Here is a 15,115-nt window from a genome sequence, read left to right as displayed (position 1 = left end):
CAAAACGGCTGGATTCAAATCCTCACTCTACTACTTACTATCTTGGGCAAGTTATACATTTGTATGTCTGTTTTCTAATAACATGGGGATAAGAGTACCTCTTCAAGGGCTGTTGTGACAGTTGAAGAGTTGGTAAGTATAAACTCCTTAGGACAATGCCTGATGCATAGCAAACACTCAACTGTCTTAAATATTGCTATGATGATGACAATTTGGCACCCTCCATACTTCTGATGCAAAAACTGATCATGAGGAAAGGGCATCAATAAGGTAGCTGAAATAAGTGAAATCTACTGCAAAACAGTCAACTCTTAGATGTGGCCAAACCTAAGAGACTGGTTAAAAATCACCATTTAAGTGAGCTGTTGATATAGATGAAGAGAGTGAGAAAAAAAGATTCAAAAGAAAAGGACAAATGAAAAATACAGATTTTGTCGGGATACAGCTGCTTGCAGCTACCTTCTTTATGGAAAGAAAAGGATTCAGAAATGTTGATAAGCAACTACCGCACCATGTGCAATGTGCCTATTTTTACATTTAACTGGGGCGCACTCAGTAACGTTCTTAGTTGTTCAAAAATACACAGAAAAGAACATGTGGTCAGATAAATCTAATCTCAGATTTTATAGTTAAATTTTGAAATAAAAAACTTAAAATATACTGATTACTGGTGAAAATCAGAAGTATTCTATACCACTCTCAAAGTTGACATACTGTTCTTCAGTTTACTCAAGCTTACTTAATTCCTTTTTACCACGATGTTTAAATAATAAAAATCTCAGCATCTCACTAGCCCTTTCTCTCTTGCCTTTCTTTCTTATAATAACTAGACAACTACCACCTGAAGTCTGAGAAAAGTGCCTATCAGGACGGAGAAACCCGGAGGGAAAGATCCTTATCACTTTGGGAATCTATCCAGCCACATTAGTAGTGAATACATAACCCATGTACGTAGGTGAAGGAAGGTCTTATTTTCTGTCTAGTATTCTAACTCCCTCTTTTTATAGCTTTCAGATCTCTCCAATTTCTACAAAAACCCAATATGTCCTCTGAACAACTATTAAAACTCTGTTGATGATATCCCTCAATTTTAACTGCCAGGAGCTGATTTCATTGTCTCTTTGGTACTGGTGCTGACATTCTGAGATAACTGTGAACTCGTTCTCATATGTTCAATATCACAATGCTTCCCTAAGCCCCCTAGCAGGTACCAGAAGCTTTAAACCAGATTCATAAGAGATAAACTAAAGGTAAAATAATTTTAAAATGGGAGTTCAGAACTTTATTTATAAACCAATTACACAAAGTCCATCATAAGTAACAAATATGTAGAAAGTTGTTCAAAACTACTGAAAGTTAACCTGATTCATCTTAACCAACTACAATGAACTCCTTTTATTTGTAATTATTCACCGATATCCAGTTCTACTTCTCTAATTCTCATGGGAGTCTCCTGGGGGAATTTCCTTTTCATCTTCTCCCAAGAATCTTAGAGCACGCTGGACGTGTCAGGCATACAAGTAATCACCTTTAGGTCCAAAGTTGTGCCAATACTGTAGTAATTTTAGTGTAGAAGCTTGTCCTTTTTTTTCTTAAAAGAACAACATTAAATATTATAAAAGTAATGCATATTCATTATAAAGAGAGAAAATACCGATAAACAAAAAATAAAAGTCACCTATATAATACTACCACCTGAGATAACATTGCAAACATTTAAAAATATTTCATTCCAAATTTTTTTCTACATATAAACAATAAACAATTGAAAACCACAAAAACAATACCATTTGCTATAGTCCCAAGAAAAATGAAGTACTTAGGTATAAATCTATGTAGAGAATGTATAAACGATAATTACAAAACTCTGATAAGAGACGCTAAAGATCTAAATAAATGGAAACATGTACTATGTTCATGGACTGAAGACTCAAAATGTTAGAATCAATTCTCTCCATAGTGATCTATAGACTATAATAACAATCGAAGTTCCGTCAAGATTTTTTGTAGGTATACATGACTCATTCTAAAATTTAGATGGAAAGGGAAAGGAACTAGAATAGCTAGAGTAATTTTATAAAATGATAACAAAGTTATTACAATATCTGATTTTAATACTACAAAGCCATTAATAATCAAGACAATATGATATTGGTGAGGGGATGGATACTTAAATCAATGCAACAGAACAGACTCCAGGAATGAATCCACAGATGTAGACATTTAATCTTTGACAAAGATGTACATGCAATTCATTGGAGAAAGAATAGTTTTTTTTATTATTTTTTTAAAATTTTTAAAAAATATTTTATTTTTTTTTTTTTTTGAGACAGAGAGAGAGTGTGTGTGTGTATGAGTGGGGAAGGGCAAAAAGAGAGGGGGGCAGAGGATCTGAAGTTGGCTCTGCAATGACAGCAGAGAGCCAGATGTGGGGCTTGAACTCACAACTATGAGATCATGACCTGAGCTGAAGTCAAACGCTCAACCTACTGAGGCACCCAGGAGCCCCAGAAAGGACAGTCTTTTTAACAAATGGTGATGAACAACTGATCATCCATATGTAAAAAAAAAAATAAACCTGGATCTAAACCTCACACTTTATAGAAAGAGGAACACAAAATGGATCATAGATCTGAATATAAAACAAAACCATAAACATTTTGGAATAATACACAGGAGAAAATCTTTGTTAACTGCAGTTGGTTAAAAAATTCTTGGAAAGGGCATCAAAAGCACAATCCAGTAAAGAGAAAAAAAAATTGATCAACTGGATTTCACCAAATTTAAAAACTGTTCTGCCAAAGAACTGTCAAGAGAACAAAAAGATAAGCTACAGACTGGGAGAATATGTATGGAAATAACATATCTAAAATACCCTTTATATCATATGTAGAAAATACTCTCAAAACACAACAATCTGAAAATAAACACTCTAATGAAAAACCAGGAAAGGATGAGGACACTTCACTAAAAAGGATATAAGGATAGCAAATAAGCACATGCAAGTGTATTCAACATTTTTAGCCATTAGGCAAATTCAAACTAAAACCACAATGAGATAGATACTACACAACTACTAGAATGGCTACAATAAAAAATACTGACAATACCAAATGCTGGAGAGGATACAGAGCAATTGGACTTCTCACTTTGCTGGTGGGAATGCAAAATTGGTTCAGCCACTCTGGAAAACAATATGGCAGTTTTTACAAAGTTAAACATACATAGGACCAGCAATCTCCACTTGGAAACTTACCCCAAGGAAATGAAAACTAAATTCACATAAAAGACTATACACAAATATTCATAGCAGCTTTATTTGTAATAGTCAGAAACTATAAACAACCCAAATGTTCCTCAATGGGTAAATGGACGAACTGCAATACATCCATACAATGGAATACTGCAAAGGAATAAATTATTGACATATGGAACAACTCAGATGAATCTCTAAGACATAATGTAAGTGAAAGAAAGAAGCTGGTCTCAAAACTATATAATGGTGTGATTCCATTTACATGATGTTCTTAAAAACAAACCGTGGTAATTAAAAACAAATCAGTGGTTGCCAGAAGTTATGAATCAGGGGAAGGTACTATACAGAGATAGCATGAGACAGTTTTTTGGGGTGGTGAAACTGTTCTATATCCTGACTGTGGTGGTGTTTACATGAATCTATACATATTCATAGAACTGAACACCAAAAGAAAAAAGTCAATTTTATTATTAAAATAAGAATAATGGGGTGGGCACCTGGGTGGCTCAGTCGGTTAAGCGTCGGACTTTGGCTCAGGTCATGATCTCATGGTTTGTGGGCTCGAGCCCCGTGTCGGGCTTTGTGCTGACAGCCCCATCCCCTACTTGTGCTCTCTCTCTGTCTCTCAAAAATAAATACATGTAAAAAAAAAATTTAAAAAAGAACAAGAAGAAGAAGAAGAATGGGGTGCCTAGCTGGCTCAGACAGTAGAGCATGTGACTCTTGATCTCAGGGTTGTAAGTTTGAGCCCCAAGGTGGGTGTAATTACTTAAGAATGAACATAGGCTAGATTGGTTACTGGAGATACTATTCCTAAAATGATTGTAAGTGGCAATAGAGTACTGCACATTAAACATCAAGATAAAAAACTATAAAATGAATATATATTCATTATAAAAATATAAAATAGGGGTGCCTGGGTGGCTCAGTCAGTTGAGCGTCTGACTCTTGATTTCAGCTCAGGTCATGATTCCAGGGTTGTGGGATTGAGTTCTCTGTCAGGCTCCACACTGAGCAGGGAGTCTGCCTGGGATTCTCTCTCTCTCAAATTAAAATATAAATAAATAAATAAACTCTTCTATAATTCTTTTTTTTTTTTTAATGTTTATTTTTCAGAGAGAGAGAGAGAGAAGGAGGGGGAGGGGGAGGGGGAGGGGCAGAGAGAGAGGGAGACACAGAATCTGAAGCAGGCTCCAGGCTCTGAACTGTCAGCACAGAACCTCACATGGGGTTCGAACTCACGAACTGCAAGATGATGACCTGAGCCAAAGCTTAACCGACTGAGCCACCCAGGTGCCTCTTCTATAATTCTTAACTATAGTAAACATTTTAGAAGACTTCATTCTAGATTTTTTCTATGTAAATCTATATATATTTATAAATATGTGTATTTGTATGGAAACAGGATTATATTTCATCTACTGTTTTATAATTTATGTATTTCACTTACTGTACTAGTAACTTCTTTATATTTCAACATTCATTATTATACCATTTTTTAAATAGTTGAAGAGTATTCCATTATATGAAATGTATTGTAAGTTACTTAAATCAGCTGGAATGTTAAATATTTGGGTTGCTTCTAATTTTCATTATAAACAATTCTGAGATGAATGTTCTTATAGATATATCTTTTTAAATATTTCTTTTTTAAAAATGTTTACTTATTTTTATTTTGAGAGAGTCAGAGAGAGTGTGAGTGGAGGAAGGGCAGAGAAAGAGGGGGGAGAGAATCCCAAATTGTGCTGATAGCACAGAGACGGATGGGGCTTGATCTCATGAACCATGAGGTCAAGACCTGAGCTGAAATCAAGAGTCGGACGCTCAATCCACTGAGCCATCCAGGTGCTCCTTGTAGATATATCTTTGCAAACATCCATCAGTGAACTCCAGAAGCATTATCTTCTCTAACACTGATTACTTTTTTTTAAGTTTATTTATTTATTTTGAGAGAGAGAAAGCACAAGCAGGGGAGGAGCAGAAAAAGAGGGAGAGAAAATCAGCACTGTCGGTGCGGAGCCCAGTGCAAACTCGAACTCGCGAACTGTGAGATCATGACCTGAACTGAAACCAAGAGTCAGACAGACACTTAAACAACTGAGCCCCTGAATATTAAGACATTTTTTCTTCCTATTAATTTATAAGAGCTTTTTACATATTAGAATAATTATCCTATCATGTATTTTATAAAAATCTTTCCTAAGTTGTGGTCTGTCATTTAATATTATTAATGGTTTCTTTGGATGGACATTTTTTTTAAGTTAAAGCTACTCTCCCTTTTCCTTTTTGGTTCCTGACATTGGAATGTTTATTTTCTAATAAGAGCATTTAATCCATTTATTTATTGTGATCATTGATATTTCTGGTCCTATTTTTATCCTTATACTTGTAAGCTTTCAAAGTACATTATTAAAGAATTTTTTCTAAAATTTGTAAGAAGGTTAAAAACAGATCAACAGGAGGTATTCATACATTCACTTTATGCCTTCCTGGTTTCATTCTTCATTGCTGCTAATTTTATTCTCTGATTTTTCCAATAAATTCACAAATGAACAACAGCTTGGCAATGTCATCTATTTTTCTCAGAATGCTCTACCCTCTAGGGATTTCTCTATTGCCTTCTGCAATAGAGTACTTCTGCAATTTAGTACTGCACAGGAGAAGTTTGATGCAAGCTTGATGTTGTGTGTGTGTGTGTGTGTGTGTAATATGTGTGGACTTAAAATTTTTTTTAATTTTTCTGTCTGGATGTTTGTTTGATTTTTGTTTGACATTCAGACATTTCACTAGCATATGTCTAGATAGGTGTGGGACTTTTTTCCCCCTCTTGTAGTGGGTACATGCTCTCTTAATCAGAATTTCTTTTGTTCATTTTCCTTTGGACCACTTTTCCTCTATCTTCTGTATTCACACTGTGAAAAATGAATTGGGTTTTTCTCAATTTTCCTCCTATTTCTTTTTTTCCTATTTCTCATAACAAGTTTATTACATTTGGTGCCATCTCATTCCTTTTTAGATCTACCAGTTCTTCACGTATGCCTTAATTTTTTCTATCAGCTCATTCCAAAAAAAAGAAAAAATTATTATTATTTATTTTTTTTAAAGAGAGACTTCTGTCAATCTGGTAGCATTGGGAACTGAGGTGGTATCTACCAAGGATTGTACAGGTCTCTGACAAACTCACTCATGGAAAAGTTTAGTTTTCTCAGAGGTCTGGTCTGTGAGGAACAGGTAAGTGAAAACACTGTAGTTTATTTCATTATTAATTCCTGTGTAAAAGATCACTGGCTATGGAAAAAATAATAAAAGTTTAGAATAATACTTCATGAGGTAATTAATTTAAAAGCTGAGTATTATCTTCTTATATACCTGAAATTCTCCCATTAGTGTTCTTAGGGTGTATGCTTTTCTTTTAGTATCTACGACCACAGAGAGAATTATTATTTTTTAAAATTTATTTATGTATTTTTTGAGAGAGAGACAAAGAGCGTGAGCAAGCATGAGTTGGGGGGCGGGGAGCAGGGAGAGGGGGAGAGAGAGGATCCCAAGCAGGGTCCACACTGTCAGTAGGGCTCTATCCCGCCAACTCAATCATGAGATCATGACCTGAGCCAAAATCAAGAGTAAGACGCTTAGCCCACTGAGCCACCCAGGGGTGCCCAGGGAGAATTATTTTAACATTATATAGCTAAAAGCTCAATTAGCTCATAACATTACAGAATTTACTTGAGTTCTTGAAATTCTTAAATAGCCTATTACTTTTTTTTGATCAAGGCAATAATCATTAGAAGGCTGTACAACATGCCAAGATCACACTTGTTGTTAAACTGAAATTTTGCAGAAATAATAGTCTCTTTTCTGTTTTTAAATAAATGCAATAATACAATTAAAAAAAAAAACAAATAAAGGCAAAACTAATCATGTCTCCTATCCCTCTTCCAATCCATTACCAGTCAGCTGAGGAAATCTAGTGTTATCAGCCTAGTAGCTTGGTATGCATTCTTCTACCCCATTTATTTTTGTTCATGAAGGAAGATCAGAACTCAATCAGGGGCGTCTGGGTGGCTCAGCTGGTTGACAGTCTGACTCGTGATTCTGGCTCAGGTCATGATCTCACAGTTTGTGGGATTGAGCCTCAGGCTGGGCTCTATGCTGACAGCATGGAGCCTGCTTCGGATTCTCTCTCTCTGCCCCTCCCCCGCCCATATGCATGCATACACATGCTCTAAATAAACTTTTAAAAAATAAAAGAACTCAATCAGAAAACTGTACGAGATTTATAATGTTCAGATGAATTGACCTTTAGTCTGTAATGCTTAGTAAATAAAATGTTTAGCCTTCCAGGTGTCAATGAGAATCTGATTTCCCTTAATTTCACTACCTAAAATTGACAGAAAAGATAACTATGTCCCAGAATTTGACCTTATTATTGGATCTAATAGTGAGATTCAAGTCCAAGTCTATATGGACTTTTATACTTGGACTGAAAATTTAAAAATAAATAAATAAATAAGTATAATGAGTTTGAAATTTAATAAAATTCCCAGTGGTGTACTGCTCTATCAAAGACTCCAGTTTTCCCAATGTGACTGCACTGAAAAGTTCATTTCCACATCCCACAAAATTCTCAATGAAAAACTAAAGTTTATTTATCCCTTTAGTTTTTAAAGCTGTTAATTTTGGTAGACAGACTTTAAGGGGACAATCCTTTCCCTCTTTTGGTGGAAGTTAGTGGTACAGAGAAAGAGAAAGGTCTCTATCCTCTACAAACTTATTCTTTTAACTTCTATAAAGAAAATGTAAACCTGCTCTCAATCTGCTAGGTCTACTGAAAGTAACTAATGCTAGGTAATGAAGTATGTGCTATAGGGACAGTCAGAGAGACTGGGGGAATTTTTCAGGTTAGTCACAGATGATGAGAAAGTATACTATTTAGTAGAATTTCAAATTAAGGACTGGGTTTCTCCTTCAAACTGTAACTGTGCTAAATTACATACCTTCAGTTAAAACTTTTTACCCTCTGAGGTTATTTCCATAAGCATGGATATATATGTGTATATACACATATATATCCATGAAAAGTTTCAGATATTCATTTATCAGGTGATTTGGGAACAGTTCCAATGAATTATTAATTACTAATTCCAGGATTTACTCCCTGAACAATGAACACATATGAATTTTCAGTTACATTATCATGAGTTTTGCATACACCAAACAAGAGGGTAAGACACCTCTAAGCACAGAATCTACTTAACTTCTACTTCTACTTAAAAAAGTGAGAGAAATAAAGTATTCTAACCTAAGTCAGATTTTTTCTTTACTCTAAAAAGTAGTTGTAATGTTTAGGTGTCAGCAGAACTACATATTTATGTGAACATACACATCGATCTATTACAATGATATATTTTTTTGTCTTGACTTCAATTAAGTTTGGTAGGAAAATTAGTTTGTCTATGATTATTTGAATTGTAGAAGGTAACCAGAATTTTAGTCTTATTTTTTCTCTTCTCGATTTGTGTGAAAAAGATGACACAGTATATTCTATCACAAAATGACAGAGGAGATTTTTCCATATGAAAACCGACGGCTGACAGACTGAAAACACAGGACAGCATTAATACCTATAATACTCATTTAAAACGGAGATATTAAAGAAAATCTCTAAAGAAAATATTAAGGAAAGTAGAACTGGTCATTTAAGAAAGTGGGAGGGAAAATAAGAAAAAGGATTTCCTTTCCCTTAGATATTTCATTTTATTTTATGCATACTATAGGTTATCACAGCTTTTGGAAAACCTGTTGAAACTTGACTTTAAGTATTATGGTCAAGGTGAGAATTGCCAAGCCTATGTATCAATATGCAGGATTTGACAACTTTTGGAAGCATGACTGGAGGGTAGGTAGGTAAGTGGGGTCTGTTGCCCCGAATTCACTAATTTGCTTATTCAATAACCCTACTGAGCTCCTATGCAGGTGAGGCTCTTCACTTGAAGCTGGAGATATACCATTGAACATGTCTGAAAACAGACATGGAGCTTACATTCTAATTAGGGGAGACAGAAAAATACATTTAGAATGTATAATACAGGTGTTATGGAGAAGAACAAAGCAGGGAAGAAGGGCAGGGAATGTTGGAAGTACTATCTCAATTAAGGTGGTCAGGGAAGGCCTCTCTAAAAAGGGGACATTTGAGTAAAGGCCATGAAGGAGGTAAGTCATTGTGGATACCTGGATATGCAGCAGACAGAACAAAAGGTAGAGGCAAGAATAAGTTTGGTCTTTTAAGGAACAGCAAGGAGACCAGGTGGAGTAAGCAATGGCTTACTATAGGAGATGTGGTCAAGAAGCTAGATCACATATGGTCTTGTTGGTGATTCTAAGGACTTTAGTTTTTACTCTGGGAGAGATACAAAGTCTTATTTGAGGATTTTGAATACAGGATTGATGTAATCTGGGTTATGTTTAAAAAAAGATTACTCTAGGGTGGTTGGCTGGCTCAGTCAGTAGAGCATGTGACTCTTGATCTCAGGGTTGTAAATTCAAGCCCCATGTTAGGTGTAGAGCTTACTTAAAAATAAAATCTTTTAAAATAGATAGATAGATAGATAGATAGATAGATAGATAGATAGATAGGATTACTCTAACCACCTACTGGAAACTGAATATAAAGGGGCAAGGAAGCAGGGAACCAGTTTAGGAGGCTATTAGAGTAATCCTGGCAGTAGATGCTTGCAGCTTAAGCTAGGGGGACAGTGGCAGAAATGATGAACAGTGTTCAGATTCTGGATTACGCTGTGAATCATTCTTTCCAGGGCTAAAACAATGTATTAAATTCTGACACAATAGGAAAGTGGCTTTCCATGAGTGGAACAGGTACAGAATCAGAAAGGAGAAATATTCTAGGAATGGCTAGAGATTGCCTTCCTCAATCTGCCTTGCTTTTGAAGGTTAAGAACAGGTAGGTAAGCAAACAAGTGCTCAGAAAATATTGACCCTTGTGTATGTTTCAAGTCCATATTATTTCAGAAAAACTCATGTAGCCTGGTTCAAGAGTTCCTATGGCATTACTTTATAGCCAGTATTTCCAGAGACAGGTGACATGTTATTATAGGCACAGTTTCTTGGCTCCCTCCTATGATCTATGTCATTTTCTATACTTCCCAGTTATCTATGACTTGCAAGTCACCAAGCTTAGTCTTCTGATATTCTCTCATTTAATTTTCACCACCCTGGTATACCTCCCATCACATCACTTTTACATTGTTCTTTCACATGTCTGCCTTTCTTATTATACTCTTAGCTACTTGAAGGCAGGGACCATGTCTTCTTCATCTTTATTTCTTTAGTACTTGGAATACTGCCTGGCATGTAGTAGGCAACCAGCAAATTTTTGATAAACAAATATAACAAGTTTATTTGGGTGATTAAACAGTGGAGATGTTTTTGAACAAAGGTAGAACTAATCGCTATTACACATAACAAAATATTTGAATTAAGGAAGACTTTAATTCAAATCTTGGCTCAGTTACTGAGCTCAATAATTGTGTTTCAGTCAGTCTTGTTTCTGGCCACTAGTATCTCAATAAGACTAGCGAAAGGATAAGAGGCATAGGAATGCCATTCTGTGTTCCTTGGAGTTGACTAAAGATCAAATAAATCCCCTTTTCTTAAATAACTACCTGGACAAAAACAATATTCAATAATTCTTCACTCTTTATACAAGTATGAAGCCATAACTAGAAGATGGTTGTACTACGTACTTTACATTTTCTACTAGAAATCCCCAAGATTAAGCTAACCTTTAAAAAAATCACCAAAATTAAACTAAAAGACACTAGTTTTCCATTTTATGTTATGTATTTATTGAAGAAACATTTATTAACCACTACTGTCTGTGAAAGCCTACAGTTTATACTGAGTTCTCATTTTTAAAAGAAATTTTTGACCTGCTAAAAATCAGTATATAGCAGATATTTAAGAGAGCATTTTTTATAGCATCAAATGTTTAATGAAAGGAATCAAGTGTAAGTTATTTTCTTCTACTCATTTAAAAATCTGACCTGGAAGGGGCATCTAGGTGACTCAGTCAGTTGAGCGTCCGACTTTGGCTCAGGTCATGACCTGTGGTCTGTGAGTTCAAGCCTCGTGTCAGGCTCTGTGTTGACAGCTCAGAGCCTGGAGCATGCTTTGGAGTCTGTCTCCCTATCTCTATGTCCCTCCCCTGCTCATGCTCTGTCTGTCTGTCTCTCTCAAAAATAAATAAACATTAAAAGAAAATAAAAATTAAAAAACAGTATATATCTTATACGGTAGTTGTGAGGATTACATAAATGACACAATCACAAATATCTATAGAGTACCTATTATGTGCTGAGGATACAGCAGTGAAAAAAGTACTCCCCTTTTCCTAGTTAGTAATGCACTTAGCGCAGTGCTTAAAACTCAGTAAGTAATTAACTATAGCTATTATTACCTTGGAAATGTCAGATATACCTTACACAATGGGACTGTGTATGCAAGATGTGTTCACATACTTTAAAATTTTCTGTATATTTAAAAACTGTTGACAAGAGAAGAGAATCTGTGGCAGAGTCAGAATTGAGATTCTTTCCACACTGCAGATTCTCTTCCTTTGGAAGGTATCAATGATGCAGGTTAACTTTAGCAGGCCTTGAGCCATCTTTCTATCCCTTACATTATAAAACTCTGTAATTTGAACCAAATCGCTTTTATGCAGTAGTTAACAAATGAGGCATTTCCAAGCAGAGTTCAGGAAAATTCTTTCATTACAGCAAGAATATGAATACCACTCACCAGTTTTCACTACAAATTCTCTTTGCACATATAACTGGCACTGTGGCATTACAGAGATCAGTAGTGTGGCTACAGGAAAGTATAAAGCAAAAATGGAAGTTTCTTAATCTCCTTAATTGATAAGGTATGGCATCTATAATTACCCAGGGCTTCAGAAATCCTCTGTGAATGAGCAGCAAGTTCAGCAGGTAGAAAGATGAAAATGACAAAGAAGGGTGGAGGACAGTATTGTCAGAGGGTATGGGCCTTTAATAAGCCACAAGTATTCATATACAGAGGGAGGAGTAAGGACTTTGAAGCAACCATAATGAGTGAGAAAGACTTCAATCCTAAACAATGTAATTCATGTATGTGGGTCAAGAAAAAATTAGCAGAGGGGCATCTGGGTAGCTCAGTCGGTTAAGCATCTGACTCTTGATTTTGGCTCAGGTCATGGTCTCATGACCGTGAGATTGAGCCCAGCATCAGGCTCTGTTGGCAGTGTGGAGCCTGCTTGGGATTCTCTCTCTTTCTTTCTCTCTGCTTCTCCCCTGCACACATGCACGCTCGCTCTCTCTCAAAATCAATCAATCAATCAATCAATCAATAAACTTTAAAAAAAGAAAGAAGGAATGAGCAGTAAGCATTTGAGAGGGTTGCAAGGGAAGCAATACTTTCTGTGGAGGGCCAGGTTTTAAGATAAATTTAAAGCATGTATGGGGGACTGGCTGAATTGTTCCAGCAACCTGAGGCCACAATGACTCTGCTTCCAAGTGAATTCTCATGACGAGCTTCTCAGATGATGGAAGGACTATAAGCTTCTGCAGATGGAGTCAGTGAAGTCCAGGTTTGATTGGGCTCTGGGGGAATCCTACACAAGGTGGGAAGGCTGGAAAAAGATCAACTAGTGTCCAGAACATTCACCACATAATTATAAAAACACCCAACAAGTTAGATCTTGGCAGATTTAGGGGAAAGGGTGGTGCCTTCTCTGAAGTCGACCACAGCCTAACCCAATCTTAAAACCTTACATTCACTGGGGTTATTAATCCTCAAGGCCATTTTAGATAAAGAATTTAACATACATTAGAGGCCAAAATTAAGAAGTTAAGCAGAATGGACTATAGACTTAATTCACAGCTGATTATATAACCTTTTACAAATCATCCTTAACTGTTCTGTGCTAGTTTCTTATTTAAAAAAACAAACAAACAAACAAACAAACAAACAAACAAACAAACAAAACACTGCTCATGATAATGTCTGTCTGAGACCCTTCTGTTATCACAGGCAAATAAGACCATATTTGTAAGAGCTTATTAGAAGAAAGGAGTAAAGAAATATGTTATTAAATGTAACTCAAACTAGAAAATCTGGCTAAAAAAATTATAATTGACAACATAATGTAGAGAACAGAAGTATAAAACCAAGCCAACTTAGGATTTTAATTTTAAAACTTAGTAAATATTAAAAAGTAAGTTTAAGCTACTTTTAAAAAAATATTTCATTTTATTTTTTTAAGTAATCTCTACAACCAGCGTGGGGCTCGAACTCACAACCCTGAGATCAAGAGCCACATGCTCCACCAACTGAACCAACCAGGGGCCTCACTTTAGCTACTTTAGAATGAAATAACAGCATCTTCTTCTTCTTTTTTAATATTTTTTAAAGTTTGTATTTATTTATTTTGAGAGAAAGACAGAATGAGCAGGGGAGGGGCAGAGAGAGAGGGAGACAGAGAATCCCAAGCAGGCTCCACACTGTCAGCACGAAGCCCGATGTGGGGCTTGAACTCACAAACTGTGAGATCACGACCTGAGCTGAAACCAAGAGTTGGACGCTTAACCAAGTGAGCCACCCAGGTGCCCCTAGAATGAAATAACTTCTATTTCTACACCTTGTCTTGAGAATCACATTCAACATCACTAGTGGCCTAAGAAATACAAATAAAAACAATATGATATCATTTTCTCCTTATCTGATTGGCCAAAATTTTAAAAGATCAATTATAATGTTAAGAGCATTCTTAAATACACCTGACAGGTGGTGATACATTGGTACCACCTTTTATTTACTTATTTTTTTAAAGACTTTATTTGTTTAAAAAAAAATTTTTTTTTAACATTTATTTATTTATTGAGAGACAGAGAGAGACAGAGCATGAGCAGGGGAGGGGCATAGAGAGAGGGAGACACAGAATCCAAAGCAGGCTCCAGGCTCCGAGCTGTCAGCACAGAGCCCGATGCGGGGCTTGAACTCACAGACTGCGAGTTCATGACCTGAGCCAAAGTTGGACGCTTAACTTATTGAGTCACCCAGGCACCCCAGAAGATTTTATTTTTAAGTAATCTCTACACTGAACACGGGGCTTGAACTTATAACCCTAAGATCAAGAGTCTCATGCTCTACTACTGACTGAGCCAGCCGGCTGCCCCCATTGGTACTATCTTTTGGAAGAACAATTTGACAATATTTATCCATATGTAAATATACATATCCTTTAATTACACAATCCCACTCAGAATCTGACTTAATAAAATAATCTTATACACACAACACACACACACACACACACACACACACACACACACACACAGATGTTTACTGCAGCACTGTTTGCTTAAAAAAAATGGGTTGTAACTATAAATTTAGATGTATTGGTAGATAAACAGCTGGGTAAATTGGTACATCCATACAGTGGAATAAAAATTAACCATAAGAAAGGTAGATCTTTATGAGCTAATACAGTGATACATTCATAAGGAATTAAGCAGAAAAAAAATGAAGCTGTAAGACAATGTATGGGATAGTGACCCTGTTTTTGTTTAAAAAGACATTTTAAAAATTACAATAGATAACTGATATATTTACATGAGAAACATATATACCAAACATTCATCTTCTAGTGTGTTTTAATCTGAAATTCATATTAACAAAAAGCCGTATTACTTTTTTTTTAGGAAAAGGTTATAGGATATTTCAATATAAATAAAATTAGAAAAATGTTTGTGGCTTTGTATCATGTCTTTGGGAAATACAAATTAAAAGATCCTTACTTTAAAA

At 35.6% G+C, this 15,115-nt stretch overlaps 1 protein-coding gene across 3 annotated transcripts in view; it reads right to left on the bottom strand.

Moving 5' to 3' along the window:
• The window catches only part of ZCCHC7 (zinc finger CCHC-type containing 7), a 251,698-nt gene that overhangs the window by 35,150 nt on the left and 201,433 nt on the right, over positions 1-15,115 (bottom strand). The gene's annotated exons all lie outside the window — the stretch shown is intronic.

Source organism: Herpailurus yagouaroundi, unplaced genomic scaffold (assembly GCF_014898765.1).
Source record: "Herpailurus yagouaroundi ecotype Mexico unplaced genomic scaffold, PumYag 160, whole genome shotgun sequence".
NCBI classification, from domain to species: domain Eukaryota; kingdom Metazoa; phylum Chordata; class Mammalia; order Carnivora; family Felidae; genus Herpailurus; species Herpailurus yagouaroundi.
This window is presented reverse-complemented; position numbering and strand designations above follow the sequence as displayed.